The sequence below is a fragment of the Brachyistius frenatus genome, unplaced genomic scaffold, assembly GCF_029030835.1.
Source record: "Brachyistius frenatus isolate BFR_SWC_R1_liver_20210118 unplaced genomic scaffold, ASM2903083v1 Contig_166, whole genome shotgun sequence".
Lineage (NCBI taxonomy): Eukaryota > Metazoa > Chordata > Actinopteri > Embiotocidae > Brachyistius > Brachyistius frenatus.
The window spans coordinates 180,321-197,095 of NW_027210765.1; the positions used below are offsets into that span (position 1 = coordinate 180,321).

At 40.5% G+C, this 16,775-nt stretch overlaps 1 protein-coding gene across 1 annotated transcript in view; it reads left to right on the forward strand.

Moving 5' to 3' along the window:
* The window catches only part of ppp2r5b (protein phosphatase 2, regulatory subunit B', beta), a 42,566-nt gene that overhangs the window by 2,119 nt on the left and 23,672 nt on the right, over positions 1-16,775 (forward strand). The window lies entirely within an intron of this gene.

The window sequence follows — 16,775 nt, forward strand, 5'->3', positions numbered from 1 at the left end:
CTTTTATGTCAAAATAGTGGCCAATACATTTTCTGTCACCCTACTGAGCAATAATTTGAATAGTTGTGTAATTTCCAGTCTGGAGCCGATGTTGATGTTATTATTTTGTAAGCAGAGGAAAATGAAAAAGAAAAATAACAGAAAATGTTCATTTAGGGACAGCAGATTTCCAGGCAATGGCAACATTCCTCCTATTTTTTTTTTATTTTTATTTTTTATAATGATTTGATTAAGCTCACTATGCAACCCTTTGCAGTTAATAATTACATATTGGGATTTTTATTTTGTAAAGAAACTATACTTTTATAGAGCCACTGAGTTTGGCATCGACCACTTTCACCCTCGTTACCACTGAGCACCATCAAACATCTGTTTGCCTTCTTGACTGGCTGATGGGGGAAACAGGAGAATCATCTCTAAAACCTAAGGCCGTTCCAACTTTGACAGGACGTGCTTCCTCGCTGCCTTTTCAAACAGATGTCACACGAGAAGACACATAACATCCAAAAACGTGCTAAACGTGGCCATGAAAAGAGCCTGGCACACCATCCGTCTTAAAGGCAGGCAGAGCTGCACTATTTGCAGGTCTGCTGTTGCCATAGCTCTAATCCCAGAGCTGCTGTTAATACGCAGAGGCCACTTTGATCTTTGGGAGCGTGTTCTCTCAGATTGAAGGCACGAGGATGCAAAAGACACGGAACCCGTCGGCTCTGATTTTCAAATGGAGCGGCCGTCTGCATTTCTCACAGACTGTACCTGTTCCAGGCTGCAGTCAGGCCTGGGTGGAGTTCGCGATACAGTTGAAGACTGTAGATAATCCTGGTGAAGTAGGCATGGGAAGAACTAGATTCAAAGACAAACGTTTTAATGTTTAGTTGATTCATCAATTTGTGACAGAAACGGTGATGTAAGTCAGTTTGGAACATCACATGGAGACTATTTTCTACTTCCAGCTCTCAAATGTGAGCGTTTACTGACCTTCTGTGTTTTGGATGGTTGGTGAAGGAGCATCTGACATTAGAGGAGTTCACATGCATTTATTTACTGCACAGGCGCTTTAAAAGAAGATATTTTCTTGCTCGATGTTGTGTTTAGGCACTGAGAACATGTCAGAGACGTCCAAATCAATATTTTTGTACCTTTTTACTTTTGGTTCACTCAGTCAACACGCCCCATCCCTGCATGTTCCTTCCCTTTTTATACACCTGCTGTTCTAACTCCGTCTCTGCCTTGCGTGTGTCTTTTGTCTCTCTCACCCAGAGGCAGATAGTATGTCCTCATACTGGCGTGGCACCTCTCTTGATAGCGTTACTCCCCCCTTCATGTAGCCTGCAATCTCTTCTCATTAACCCTCTATGAAGAGAAGACCTTTCTGCTGTAAGAGATGGTATGAGGCGCGTGAGCGAGGCGTGTGTGCAGCATGAGGATGGAGAGCTTTTATTGCAACTGTGCAGCACCTTTGGTTCAGACCTGTCTGTGCACGCTGTATGTTCTGGAGCCATCACAGGCAGAAGTCCCAGTTATTTCATGGTTGCTGCACCGCTGCTGCTGCTGCGGCGGCCCTGTTTCTGGATCCCCAGGAGGAACCGATAGTAAGATCCTGCAGCACCGGTGCAGGAGAAATGTCTGGTGTGGGGAAGTCTCTAACGGGCAGTATGTAGGCCAAGTGTAGACAGACTTATGGGTGTTTCGCCCTCCAGGGAATCACATTCCCTTTGTTAATTTGAACTGCTCCTCCTGTTAACAGCGGCACATCTCTTCCACTTTAAGCTGCGAGCAAACCTTCATCCCTGCTTATAGTTTCAGGCTGAACGTGAAACACAAGAGACACAACTATAAGACATTTAACAGTGAAGAAGATGTGATATAAGAACACATTGGGAAGCCGAATTAAAGGCAGAATCCAACCTGAAACGACTACGAGTGATGAGCCACGTTGTACAACTAGACAACTAGAAAATACCTTTTGATCTGAGTCTTAGAAAGAGAAAGATCCTCAATATTTTGGACCAGTTTCAACAATGAAAACAAGATGTACAGTATAGGCTCACACACTGACTCAATCGCTCACAATGCAGTGCAGTCACAGCTGCACCTTTACAAATGTGCCACCAGTAGTTGGTGAAACACCCCATAAAGGAACTTCTTTGCAACGGAAATATACGTTTTATTTTGCTTTTGCTTTTAGTGATTTAAAGGCAACATAGAGCATTATGGTGGTGTTTGAAAGGCATTGTGGGAAATGTAGGGTACATCCTGTAGGTAAGTTTTTTTTCTGTAATTGAACAAGACAAAGGCAATCCAAGACGAGAGGAACAAATGTGGAAGAACAAAATCAATTTGTGGAGCAATTGTTCTGCTGAATGCGGCCGATCATCCCAAGCAAGTGAAATCCTCTACAGGTAGCTAGGCGGACATTAAAGGTCTGGAAGTCAAGGGAGTGGATGGGCGTGGATGTACTTATTTTAACTGTTGACAGTGGATGTTACAAACTTTTGCCTTAACCTGTTTTTTGGTGGAATCATCCGATATTGAGGTGTTGGCCGTAGGATCAAAGATTCCTCATCATTTAAGATCAAACAAACATTTTTTTGCATGAATCCCGGAGTAGATAAATGGTCCCAACCTGAGAACTGGCATGTAATCCTCCACTGCTATTCGTAAGCAGCTGTATTATTTGTAAAACTATCCAATAAGGACAATGAATTAATACTTACACCAAACACTCTGATTCAACCCTTCTGCAAAGAAACATCTACCTTACTAGTACTTTCAGGCGTTGGCTTGTCTCCCGGTTTCAGGGCTGATGTTCTGTTAGCTACCGTGCCCTTTAAATATTTTGTTATCACATGAATGAGTGTTTCTAATCTGCACACAGTTAAGGATAATGCCGACATACCAAAGTTGCAGGAAAGAATATCTGAACGATTTTTTTTTTTATGGATAAGGTGATCCTGAGGTGAAGACTTCAGTAAACATTGAGGGCGCTTCCTCCTCACACCGATAACAACAACACTGTTGAAGGGTGTTTAAACAATCTCTATTTACCTTTATTATGATCTCTGGTGGTCGTAGTAATAATGATGAGGCTAGTGAAGCAAGTCGGGTGACTTTTTTCATTTATGTCACGTATTTAACATACTTAGTGTAACTTTCATAACAAATGTAGTAATTAAACACGATCCTTTCCTCGACCCTAACCAAGATGCAGCCTTGTCACAAGGCTTACACGTGTTAATCATTGTTACCGTGACGACCAAGGCCCGGTAAGCCTGATGCTGGCACTCTCCAATGGTTAAATGACCTGTTCTATTGTTTGGGTGTGGGGACGTGTTGGTCCCATAGAGAGCAGTTAAAACGCTGTTCTGAATGTCTTTTTGGGAGTCAGTGGAAATCGACCTACTGTGTAGTTTCTACATGAGGATGTGATGACAGAGAAGTGATCTGGCCAATAAAAGAGCAGCGGGGGTGGTCAAGGCAGCCAATTAAACCATAGATGAGCGGTGAAGGATACTGAGTCCTTGCAGTTCCTCTGACAGTATACTCATGTTTGGCCACAGGCCTGCAGTGTGTGTGCATTTCAGCCCTCTCTGGACATTGTGCTCTTGGATCAGTTCTTGACTTCAAGGCACTTTCTTCTTTACAGTGGACAGTTTATGTCGTTATAAATGGATATGCTTGTTTAAAATCTGGAATATATGGTGAGTCGGTCATTCAGGGTGTCCAGTTTTTGTTTGTTGCAAAAACAGCACTGTTCTTGCAAAAGACTCCTGAAAAAGTTTTTCTACTGTAATAAACTATCATGTAAAAAAATTTGAGTTTGATTACTGCCCTTATCACTATTAGCACCCGTTCCCTTTTAAGTGGTTTCATATTTTATTACGGTCTAAATGTTCCATAAAAAAAAAAAAAATGGAGCTTTAATGTAAGTACTGCTGAAATTTTTCAGACAGAGCCCCAAATGAGACGGTGATTAAGCCACAGCGAGGGAACCAGGGCTCGATAAACTTGGCATTTCTCTGGGATCCCGACAAATTATAATATTTAATGTCTGCTGTCACACTGGTACAGAGCCAACAGATGGGTATCAAAAATCTTTTCAGACTTGAGGAAGGCATTCCCTTCCTTTGCTGTCTCTCTGCAGTTTAATGGTCACATTGAAATATAAACTACTTGAGGATGGTGCTGCGAGTTAATGGTTCTGGAAAGTAGCCCGGCAGATCTAACTGGCTGCCGTCATCTGCTTTCTGTTCCCAGTTGCACATAAGCAGAATTAGTGCAAGCAAGCAAAATGTGGTCTGTCCTTAGTCGTCTATCTCTAAGTATGTTTACAATGATAGAAGACTTAAGGAAAAAGCAAATATTCAGATTTATGAAGAATTTATGGAATATTTTACTGTGAAAATTAACTTCAGTGATTATATAATGAATGTTTAATAAACGAACTTGTTTGTTTAGCTGGAGTGCTAAATCTAAACTAAATGTACTTTGGAAAGTGATGTGAAAATAACAATTTAATTGTACAAGTCTGTCGACACTGACTGTCAGATAACCGAGGTTCTTTTGAGCGGCTATATTTTGCAAAGCGAAGCTGTTTGTAGAGAGCAGATTTATCAGAGAGGGATAACAGGGCTGGTCCTCTGCTCTGTCCTGGTTCTCATCCTCCGAGTCTTCAGTTACACTGCAGCTCCGTGTCTAACCAGAGAGCAGGCTGTTAGCTCAGCGCTTCTCCCCAGCTGCGATGCTCTCCCCTGGGGCTGCAGACACCAGGCCGGCTTCCCGGTCACGGGTGTTGTGCTGTCGATGGCAGGCTAACCAGACTAAGGTCACATTCCTGCCCAGCATCTAGTCAGCAGATAAACAAACTTGTGATTAAGATTTGTGGCCTGTTAACACACCAAAGACAGTTTGCACAACTATGGTTCAGGATGATTATTCAGATTACTGAACTGAGTGTATTTAAACAGGATCCTGCTGCTACAGTTGGCAACACCAGATTCTTTGCTTTTGACCTTGAGATCGGCTCAATTTCCCCTGTAGCTAACTTGCAGACTTTTCCTCTTCTTCCTCTGTTGCTCTTCCTGTTCCACACTGACTGTTAAAATGCAAAATGCGTCTGAATCTTATCTGGATAATGAAAAACAAATGCTAATACATGCAATCTATACATTCAGCATGCCCTGCAACCAGAGTGTGATCATCATTTTGATTTGACTAATAGTAAGTAGGTGCAAATACAATCGACACAGCCTGACAGGATCTGTGAACAAGTATCTACCTGAAGGATAAAACCCGTAACCATGTGTAGAAATACAAAAAGAAGTTGTATTTTCTACACACTTGATCGGCACTGTGAGTAGAAACGGGATCAGAGTGGGTAGAAATGTAATTACATGGCTGCAAATAGAAAAATAAACATTGTGAGTGAAAGTAAATGCATCTTCTCTGCAGGTATAAATGTTATCACTGAGCACTGAAACATAATTACTTTTAGAAATGTGATCTGAATTACAAATGAACATGATAAGGGCTGGAGGTCGGGAACAGGTTTGACCTTTGTGGCTTTCACTGCGCAGTGGGTCAGTGATTCTATTCTGAGCAGCCCGAGGGAGAAATCTTACTAAAAACGTTGTCGTCAAATATTTACCGAGGCCCGAGTGTGTGTTTGTGATTGTGTGAATCGTGTAAGTACACAGCGCAATCATGGGACACTTTCTGATCTATCTTGAGATTTTGAGGAACATTTCCTGCTGCCAGCAGCGACACAAAACGCACAATAACAACTTACTGCTCAGCCCGGCCCGGCCCGGCGGCACCTTCTGCCAGTCGTCACTGCTGAACACTTTTACGAAGCTCTCGCTGCAATTTGAGAATAGTACAGACCTAAGATGTAATGACAGGAGACCCAATACTTAAGAATGGTCACGGCTTGCTGGTTAATCTAAAATTTTTAAAAAAAAAACTCGCAATGTGCCTCGTTTTCTACATTTAAAATCAGGGCGTTATTAAACCTGTATTTGTATTTGGAAGTCACAACATGATCATACTAAAAGTATTCTTGTAAACTGTCAACAAAGGTTTTGTTGTTCAGTTAAAAAAATATATATTTTTGTCAAGCTCACCATCTGATGTGGAAAACGGCAGCAGATGAAGCCCAAAAAATTGTAAGAGTCAAATTTTTTACCACAGCTGTTTCTTAGTCAGCCGCGGTGTTGGATTTCTTCTCATCAAAAATTGATACCTAGTTGTTTATTATTATCTGCCACACCGATGTGAAAGCTGCAGAACAGCAGCAGGCCTAATTGCCAAGTGAAAAATGAATCAACATGCTGTGCTCCAGTAGCCTTAACTGGATGCTGAATCCTCAAAACAGCTCAACAACAACAAAAAAAATCATTAATACGAAAGCACTCATACCAAGTATTTCACCCTTCAGTGTGCAAACTAGTGCCAGCATTTCTAATTGATATTTTGCAAAAAGATATATCCAGATAAGTAAATAGCCATGCGTGATGTTCTTTGTCCTTGACATTTTCATCATTGGCTGCAAACAGCGGTGACTTTTCAAAGGGCTGCTGCTGAGTGGCTTCAATTAACTCTTGTCGGGCCCTGAAGGATGTTGTGTGACCGTAGACTGTGTTGAACCTCCTGTACCTGCACGGAAGCCTTTCTGCTGATTGGTGTAGCATTAAAGCATCTCTTAAAGCCCACGAAACGGCCTGCAGATATAAGAGCTTGTGCTGCACACAAATGAAGTAAATCAGACTTTGTTGCACAGAGTAACAGATGGTGAGTTGAAGCTGAGTGGGATAACAGGAAGAATTAAATGCTGTTATACACTCAACAAAAGCGGCACTTTTGTTTTCGCTCCTGTTTTTCACGAGTTGAAGTAAAAGATGACAGACTTCTTTATGCACACAAAAGGTTTATTTCCCTCAAATCTTATTCACAAAGATGTTCATATCCACGTTAGAGAGCACTTCGCTTTTGCCATGGTAATCCATCCTCCTGACAGGTGTCGCACATCAAGGTGCCGGTTGAATAGTATTTTTATTTTACAGGTGTGCCTTGAATTGGTCACAATAAAAGGCCACTCTAAAATGTGTAGTTTATGAGAAAACAATGCCACTGATGTCACAAGTTTTGAGAGAGCGTACAAATGGCATGCTGACCAAACCAGTGTTGTGTTTATAATTTTTATTGAGTGTTTTTTTTTGGGGGGGGGTTAAACAGTACGGAGATGTCTCATTAGCAGGATGCTGTTTACCAGGTCAGAGAATGTTTTTACAGTTCTTCTGTTTCTCAGGAAATGCATTTTGGATGCTCCCACTGCTGTCTGCGAAAGTACCAAAATACACTGCGGCTTCTGTTTCATAATGTACTCAAAAATGGGCCATTTCCACCGCTAACAAAGAAGGGATTAGAAGGAAAATATGTCGTCAGACATCTTAAAGAAACACCTCATACAATATAACATTACATTACATTACATTTCATGTAGCTGACGCTTTTATCCAAAGCGACTTACAATAAGTGCATTTCAACCATGAGCCTACAAAACTCAGAATGACAGGAATCAAGAAAATACAATTTCTTCAAGAAAGCCAAACTACAAAGTGCTAAAAGTAAATACCATTTTAAGTGCTACTAAAGTAACAGAGTAAAGGCAAAGTATCTCTTTCAAGACGAGCTGCATCCGGCTCATAAAGGGTTAAAAAGACTAATCTGTTAAATGTGAAAACCTGTTTGACTTAAACATAAACAGACAACTTCACATTAATTTCCAAACCGCTGAGCATTATTATTATTACTGCCATGATGTTTGGTGCTCCATTTTTGCTGAAATGTGGGATTACATTGTAGGATAGTGGTTAATATTACAACACAGTGTAGCAGTCCGCAAAGTTTGCAAACATTTGCTAACATTAACGACCACAAGTTGATAGCTGTAGTCGACTATTAGTTGGGTTGTTCGCAGCAAAAGCCTTCAAGTGTGCAGAAAATAACAAAGTTGTTTCTTATGAAACAGATTTTTAATTTGTAGAAGGAAGGCTGCATTCGTCTTCTTAAAGTTACACAGTCCGGTTTGGAAATGAAAACTTCCTCACTAAGAACCGTGTGTAGGTTTGCCAAAAGAGAAAAGAATTGTGAACTATACATTTGAATAGCAAAAAAAAAAAAATTGAAATATTTCAGTTGTATTTTCTTGCTTGGACCTGGTTAGATACCACAGATACCGTAATTTGTCAAAAAGTACCGACTGTATTCTCTATGTAACATAATCCTTCCTGAGTTGCTTACGTGGTAACCGATGTTTTCATTGTATTTTGTGCAGCATGTGTGTTTGTCCACAATATAATGATGAATGTACTGAAGGCTCTGTTTTAAATGTGCTGTTTACTGTAAAACAGGTACCTTCTCACAGATTTTATGTGGGCGATTGAATGATTCTTCTGTGTGCGTGTGCGTGTGCGTGTGCGTGTGCGTGTGCGTTAGGGCCAGCTGGATGGGCCTGGTATTGGGTTACAGAAAGCATGGAGTAGTTTTTGCTCTCTGACTGTCTCGGATCAATTAGGAGGGAGAGTGGGGGGGAGAAAGGGAGGGGGATGATAAAAGAAATGGAGTGGATAAAGGAAAGAGGAAATGACTGAACATTAAGTCGACAGGTGGAGGAGGAGGAGGAGGAGGAGAGACGGCGAGATAAAAAAAAGCAAAAGACCAAAAAAGGCAGAGGATATTGTGGGGAAGAGGATGTAATGAAACGGCGAGCAATGCAATAACTACAACCAGAGCTGTGTCACCGAAGGAAGGGCTGATTCTTAAAGGAATACAATGACGCTCGGGCAAATAAGCTCACCAGCAGTCTCACCTTTGTGGGTGTTCACCATTAAGTATGCACTTGTGGTTCTGAGGCGGTGTAGTGCCAAGTCAACAAAGAAAATCAAATAGTGGACATGCAGCAGTTGTGCTGTGAATTAGTTTTGGGGGGGGGAATTGTTTTTCGTGAGGGGAGATATTGAGAGCAGACAGTAGGAGCGAAGGCGGATTTTCCTGGACAGAGCTTACTTTGTGTTTGCAAATAATCCCAACTAACATACAAAAAAATAAATCTTGTTTGCCCTTAATTAAGGACAACTAAATGTGAGATTTGTTTTTCTTTATTATCACATTTTCTTGTTTGTGAAAAGAAGCAGCAGCAGTGCAGAAAGCTGCTAATCAAATGTTGAGGATGTCTCCAGCTGGGATAACCGCTCCCCATATTTGTTTACTAACTGTCTCCAATTTGTGTTCACATTTCACACAGCTAATATTGCTTTCAGAGGAGAATTGTAGCATCTTCAATTTCTGAAAGTCACTCAGCAGTCAAGGACAGTTTGGACTTTTTAGAAAGAAAACAAAGATGTGCTCAGCACCTCAATGCAGTTTATATATTGATAGTAATGGAAATATATTTATTGAAAGTGATAAAGCTCAAGCGAGAAAGGCAACAACAAAATACCACAGCCTGAACACCCAGCCGCTCTCTGTTCATTATGCCGTGTGCTGAAAATGTGTATTATTAGTAACATTGGATTATTTAAAGATGGGCTTAGCGCGCCACTTAATCTTTTGCCATGACATAGCTTTCTCTCTCAGCCTTTGTCCCAGAGAGAATGGTACTTTTCCAGCCCCGTATCCACTGAATACATGTTTCTGCCATGGTTTTATTTCCACTGGCATTAAAAGGTAAAACAGTTTTTTAAGCTAACATCTTCAGATATGGAGCAGCTGTCACTTTCATGAGTTTCACTTCAGTCACTTGTATTTTTTTTTACATGGCAGGCATCTTCCGGTGGAATAATATATTGTCGTTATGATTATGTGTTTTCATAAGGTGATGTCATTTTTCTGAACTTATTTTACCCACTTAGTCATTATATCCACATAACCGATGGCTATTTATCAAAAAAAACTAATTTTATAAGTATTTTTTTTAAAGGACCATTAGTCTTCCCACAATATTGTCGCAATATGGATATCAATGTATTTGGGCAAAAATATCGTGTTATTCGATTTTGTCCGTATCAAAATAGGATGAATTGTTCTTTGGCCCGAGACTAATCTGTCCACCAAATGTCATGAAAATCTGTTCATAATTTGACGAGATCTCCTGCTGACAGACAGATCAGCTGACTGAGAGGAATAAAACATCACACCCTCAGCAGAGAACAACAACAACACGTCCAAAAATACGATGCGTACGATGGGCTTGATTATCAGTAGCACAACGGAGATTTGACTATATTTATATGTGACTTGTTAAAACCCAGCTGGTCTCATTACCTTTTTCTCTGTGCCGTCACCCAGTGACGACGTCAAGTGCTTCCTGCTCTAATTCAAAGTGGCCAGATGATTTGTCCGTTTACTTCTTGGCAGGTAAATTGCTGTTTACACTTCAATCTTCTTGAAAAATCTGAAGATGCACAATCACACATCACGACCTGCCTCCTCAGTCCTGTCTCTAATCATGCTGTTTATGAGCAGGACAATGTGCCGAGCTTGTTACCCAGACAGTTTGTCATGTTGTGCACAGATCGTGTGTCATTAGCAGGATTAGATTATGTAGAGATGGATTTAGACCGCGTCACTTAAAGCCCTTAAGGTGATATTTATACTGCCCTGACTTTTACTCTGCATGGCGTCTCACCTCTGATAGCTGCCGTAGCTCCCTTTCTACTATATATAACTGTCTTTTTCCTCTTCATCTCCCTCTACCTCTTTCTGTCAATCCCCCCTCCTCCCGCCCCTCCCCGCCCCTCCTCCCGGTCCTCTCTTCCTCTCTGCGTCACTGTATCTGTGCATTGAGTGTGTGTGCATAATGACAGAGGTGCAGAGGCGGCTCGAGATGGTAGCTAAAACAGAAGCTGTCCTCGTCTCGTTCCGTCGCTCTGTGTCACACACTCAGCCCCAAACAGAATAACTGTTATTTAAAGACCAGAGCTGTACTTGCTCATTTGAGAAAAAAAAAAAAAAAAAGCCTCAGAGAGATGGATGGGTGGAGGAGAGGAAGGGAAAGATGGAGGGAGTGAAGAGAGAACCAAGGGAGGAAAAGAAGGGAGGTACCAGAGTGATGGAAAGATGAGAAGGAGAGAAGCAGGAGGTGGAGGAAGGGGATGATGTCATCTTTTAACCCCATACCTCTCCCCTCTCCTCCCTCCTGCTTCCTCCCCAGATTCTTCCTCCTCAGATTCTTCCTCCTCTTCGCGTCTCTCTCCAGCAGGACTATATTTAGATTTGTGCTGCTGTGTTTGCGAGCGTGTTGTGTTTTGATGGCATTGCAGCGCGCTTGGCACTACTCAGTCTTATATGGTACTGCTCCTTTTACCATACCCATCCACCCCGCTCCCGCCCCTCGCTCTCACCAGTTTTTCTACATCACATGCTGTCTTCTCCCTCCCTGTGGTTCGTCGTCTTCTTATAATCAGCCGCTCCCTCTCCCTCTCTTCTGTCTGTTTAAAGGAGATATGGTATATTTTTCTCATGGTAGACAAAATCCCTTTTAAAAGACAAAGATAACAATGAATTGCCGTTGTGGTGAAACCAAAACCTGATGTAGTTTATTCCTTCGTGTCGTTCATCTCCACTGGTGACTAAAAATGATCAGAAACACATGTTTCTTCATCACAATGAACGGGATCATACACACACGCTGTCCAGCTGCTGTAAATACTCTCTAATGCACCAAATGTATTAATCTGCAACTGGAAATAGTCCCCAATACGTGCAGTGTTTTCTCCTGATGGAGCGATGTTTCTGAAAAGCTAAGGAGCCCATCTGTTTCAGGAGTCTTTAAAAAAAAAGAAAAGAAACTAGACTTTGTGACATGTTTTGAAAGTTGTAGGTAAAAACCAGTAGACTTTAGGTTTGACACTGAGAGCCACAGACGGGGAAGAGAAGTTGGAGAGAGGGACTACAAATCGTGGGCGGTTTTTTAATCCTTTCGTGAGATTTGCTGACAATAAACAAAATATAACAGCATCTGGTCTGTTTGTGAACTCAGATGTTGTAGACTTTTATTTTGGTTGTGAAAGTAGTTCTTTTTTTAGAATCCCTGTCACATGACTGCATATAAATGCAATATTTTGACATTTAAAAATTCTCTGCCTGCAGAGCGTGCAGTCCAGGACTGTTTTAGTAAACAATGCACACTCTTATGAGGGATAAATGTTAGTTAATCTTTGGTGTCCTACTGAGAAAGTACAGCACACAAAGACGCTGCTCTGGTGTGAGCACAGAAAAAGGTTTGAAGTGAAAACCACAAATCAGAGCTGTGGAGACATAGAAAGAAGACTTTTATATAAAATGTGGCAAGGTGATTTCTGATTTATTTTTTTATTTCATTTATTGTCATTCTGTGTCTCTGCAAAATTTTAAATCAATTTATTCATTCACATTGTTTTTTTTTTTAGACAGAATATATGACCTTTATCCCCTTGATCTGCAAACAGACGCGTTACATTTACTTTTTTGTCAGTTTTTTTTTCCATCATAAATTGGACTCTAAACTGTTGGACTAAGCAATTCAGTAATTGTTACAGCTTTCTATTCATTTAAACAATTAAAATGATTTTTGCCTTCTTTTGCAACATTAGCATTGGTGGAGAGTGAATCTTTTTTTTTTTTTTATCAAATTATATTTTACTTAATCTTAGATAGGTAAGGGTTAATGTGGAGAATGTGTTCGCAAACAATTATAAGTAAGTCTTCATAGTTTTTGATAAGTCCAATATTCTATCTCCTTTCAGCTCTGTTTTGGTTGCCACCAAATTCTAGCTTTTTAGCAGCTAAACAATGCGCCATGTTTATCACAAGTCTTTAAGTTTGTCTGTGTGTTGTTGGGTGTTGGAAACGAAGTGTTCAGTGGGTTTATGAGAAAACAGCTGCCTGCTGCTAGAAATGATGTTAAACAAACAAACAAAATTTTTTTTTTACAGGCTTTTAAACCAAGACAAACAGCTAAAAGTCATCAAAAGGCATGGTCGAGCCGAGGAGAAATTAAGAGTCTGTTGATAATTCTCTAACTTAGTGACTCCTTCTACATTACACAATCTTTAGATTGTCAGTAGAAAAATAATGATTGTTGCGACTTTAAAAAAGAAAAACTGATATTCAGAAACAGATTAAAGGGAATCAAAAGACAAAACTAATTAATTATTCTTTGTACGTGCAGAAAATTTGTTATCTGCACAGTCATTTGAAGAACTCCAGCAAGAAGAGTATTACAACATCTCCAGCCACTGTGTATTAGCGCTGATATCTTATTGTAAATTAAATAATAGTTTAATAGGGTTTTATGACGCATGATTTTGTGTTGTGTGCCTGCTGTCCCTGTCTCTTTTTTTAAGCATGCTTTCAATAGTCATGTGCTGGTGATGTAACTTTGGTGAGTGTGCGCCATGTTGATGAGAGTTTTAATCCGAAGGGACATCCTGACTTAATAAAAATGAGATAAATACAGAAATAAAATTTAACTGCATACTTTTACTGTTGAATTTTGGATTTGTAGTCACATCCCGTGCCTCAGCAGTTACTCAGCGAAAGACTAAAACACCAATTTGGATTGTCGGAATACATGAAAATAGCTCGGTCGTAAATGAGTCACTCGTTGTGCGATTATGCCTTAGTCAATATTCGAATCATTACACTAATATGATATTGAAGCTGCTTTGAATAAATGGGTCTGGAGCGACCTGCGTTGATCTAACAGAAGCAGAACCAACAAGAAAACAGAAATTCACCTTACTCATTATTACCTTTAAAACTTTCTTCAAATTTAAACGTAGTCGGCCTGTCTATGGCCTGCTAATAGAGAGTAAGTTAAACCGGCTGTTTTATCCTCCTTATCGACTCATTTTCTTTGCTTTACAATGTGAACCGGCTCTGTCTGTGGCTGTCATCTCCCTACACTTTTCCTCTCTTCTCGGCTCTTTCATTTTCTCTTCCTTCACTCTCTCCCACACTTGCTCTCACATGACCCACCAACTCTCTTTATTCCCTTCATCTTCCCTCTCTCTCTTTTTTTAAATTTTTTTTACCTCCTATCTCACTGCACGTCTACAAAAACACCCATACACCGCTTTCTTTCCCTTCGTCTTTTTACCTCGCTGTGTTCTTCTTCTTCTTTTTTTTTTTTTTTTTTCAGTCCCAGCATGGCACATCTTCATATAATTACTCTCCATTAAAAATGGATTAGATTTCACCTTCACAGTCAGTCTACAGAGGGAGAGCAGGAAGGAGGGAGGGAGAGGACAGAGAAAAAGGGGGGATTTGAGAAATCGGGAGAGAAGGACGAAGAGATGGGAAGGATGGGGAGCGGTAGATTAGGAAGGGTCTGAGCAAGGAAGGGAAAGGGAACATAGAGGGGGGGGGGAAAGAGAGGACAGGATGTTAATCTAGAACACTTCTCTCAAACGAACCCAAAGACATGAGAACAGAGATGGTTTGTGGTTGTCTTGTAGATTTAGACTCACATTTTGTTCTCAAAGCAGTCAGAAGAATTCGTTCACCCTTCACACTTGTACTCCGTCACAAATACTCAGAAAGTTTGTGTGAGCTCGGCCGTCACACATTTGTCCAGTCACAGAGAAATGGCTGCGATTCAAGAACAAATTGACCACTCAGTACGGCTCAGTGGACGGGCTCATAGCTGTCAACGCTGGATGTAAATTGGACAAACAAAAATACAAAAAAGGCACTGTGTTTACGGCAGGCAGGAAGGTTATAGAAAAATGAATGCATCAGACGTTGTTAAGGTTATTCAAGGAATGGACCAGAAGCAAGAAGTGGACCCGTCTTGGTATTCTGAGCCTTAAAAACAACCTTTATCTTAAACTAGATTTAACCACTAAGCGGCACATCAGACAATCTGGATCGTTTATCTTGTAAGTGACACCCTCTCTACATATGGAAAGAACAGTAGGTCATAACTGATGAAATTAAAATGCAGCCTCCCATGGTTTCTGAGGAGTATGTTTCTTGACACCTCTAGCAAAGGGCAGCCCTCGTCTATCCTCTTGTGCATCTCTTTGCCAAAGGGAGCAGATGGTCGCTGTGAGCCCACAAGAGGTGAGGGGGTCTGGGCCTGGAAGAGCTCCAGTTCGTCTCCCCCCACCCCCACTCGCCTCTCCTGTGTTTCCCACCTTGGGGTTAAGAAGGGTTAAATCTAATGCGCTCCGACTGTGTTTGTGTTCATGTGTGTGTAATGTGTGTGTGTGTGTGTGTGTGTGTGTATGTGAGTCTCGGATTATCTTCTTTCCAACTGCACAGTCAGTCTAGACTGCTTCCAAGCAAAGAAAAAGCTGCATTGTTTTCCTCTGACAGGGAGAGTATTTACATTTAAGACTGGAAGTGTGAGTAACCATTACACCCGTACAGTTTACTGCAATCAAATACAACTGCTATTATTCAGCTTTGTTGACACAATGGTGATTTTACTGGAAGTTTTAAGGGATTAGTGATTAGTGCTCTTGTACTGGATTACGCGTGAAAATAATGTTATTCTTTGTTATTATACTTGTGAATGTCACCTCCACCTGAACCTCTGGAGAAAGAACAGGAATCAGTGCAACCATAACTCAGCTCAACTCAGCTTTATTTATATAAACACCTTTCATAAAACCCTGCAGCCCAAAGTGCTTCACATCAGAGCAACATACACACATAAAAAGCAAAGATCCCAAAAAATTGACAGGCATACACAACAGAACAATAAGATTTGAAATAAGGTAAAACTCGTAACAATGTAGTTTAGATAAAACAATAAAATAATAAACAATAAAAACAATATTATAAGAATCAATAATTAAAATTCAGAAAAGTAAAGAAAAACACCAAGGTTAAAAACAATAATCAAAATTTAAAATCAGGACGATAAACATCACTAGAAAGCCAAATTAAAAAGATAGATCTTTAGTTTTCTTTTAAAAGCACTCAGAGTTTGTTATTCTGATGTCCGAAGGCAGCGAGTTCCACAGTTTAGGGGCATAAAAAGAGAAAGCGCTCTCACCAGACTTGTTGTGGAACACATGAGGAATATGTAAAAGAAAAGCATAGGATGACCGCAGCGATCTGGCAGGAACATCAAATGAGACAAGACCACTGATGTAGGGAGGGGCACGATTATTTAAAGCTTTATAAACAAGTAAAAGACATAAATAACCATAAGCGTAACCAAGCAGTTTTCCTTGTGATGTCCGGACTGAGACCACAACTGTCTTTGAGTATTTATTCTGCGTGGCATGGTGCCCTAAGTTTAGTCATCCCTATTTTGGGTCACCCACTCTTTTATTCATTCACTAAGGCAACAGTGACGGCTAAAAAAGCACCAAGCTCACTAGTCACGCCATAAAATGTCACTCTGAGAAAACCTTTGGATAGACTACCATGAAGTTTGGTACAGACAATGAATTGTAATAATTTTTTACCATCATCAAATTGAATCTCGGTAAGTTCCCCATCTTTAGCATGTTATCTTTGCCTAATATCACCAAATACAAACGTTACTCATCAGCATGTTTAAATCGTTGCTCTTAACACGCACGCTGATATTAGCATTTAGTTCAAAGCACGACTAAGACAGCATAGCCTTACAGAGCTGCTAGCCCGTTTGTAAACTGTTAGTCTTGTTATAACCCTCAATATATAAAACCATTTGTGAAATTGTATCAACGAGCGGAGGGTAGAGGATGATTTGATAAAGGCGAAATGTGGTTATGATATTAAAGATAAGTCCCTAA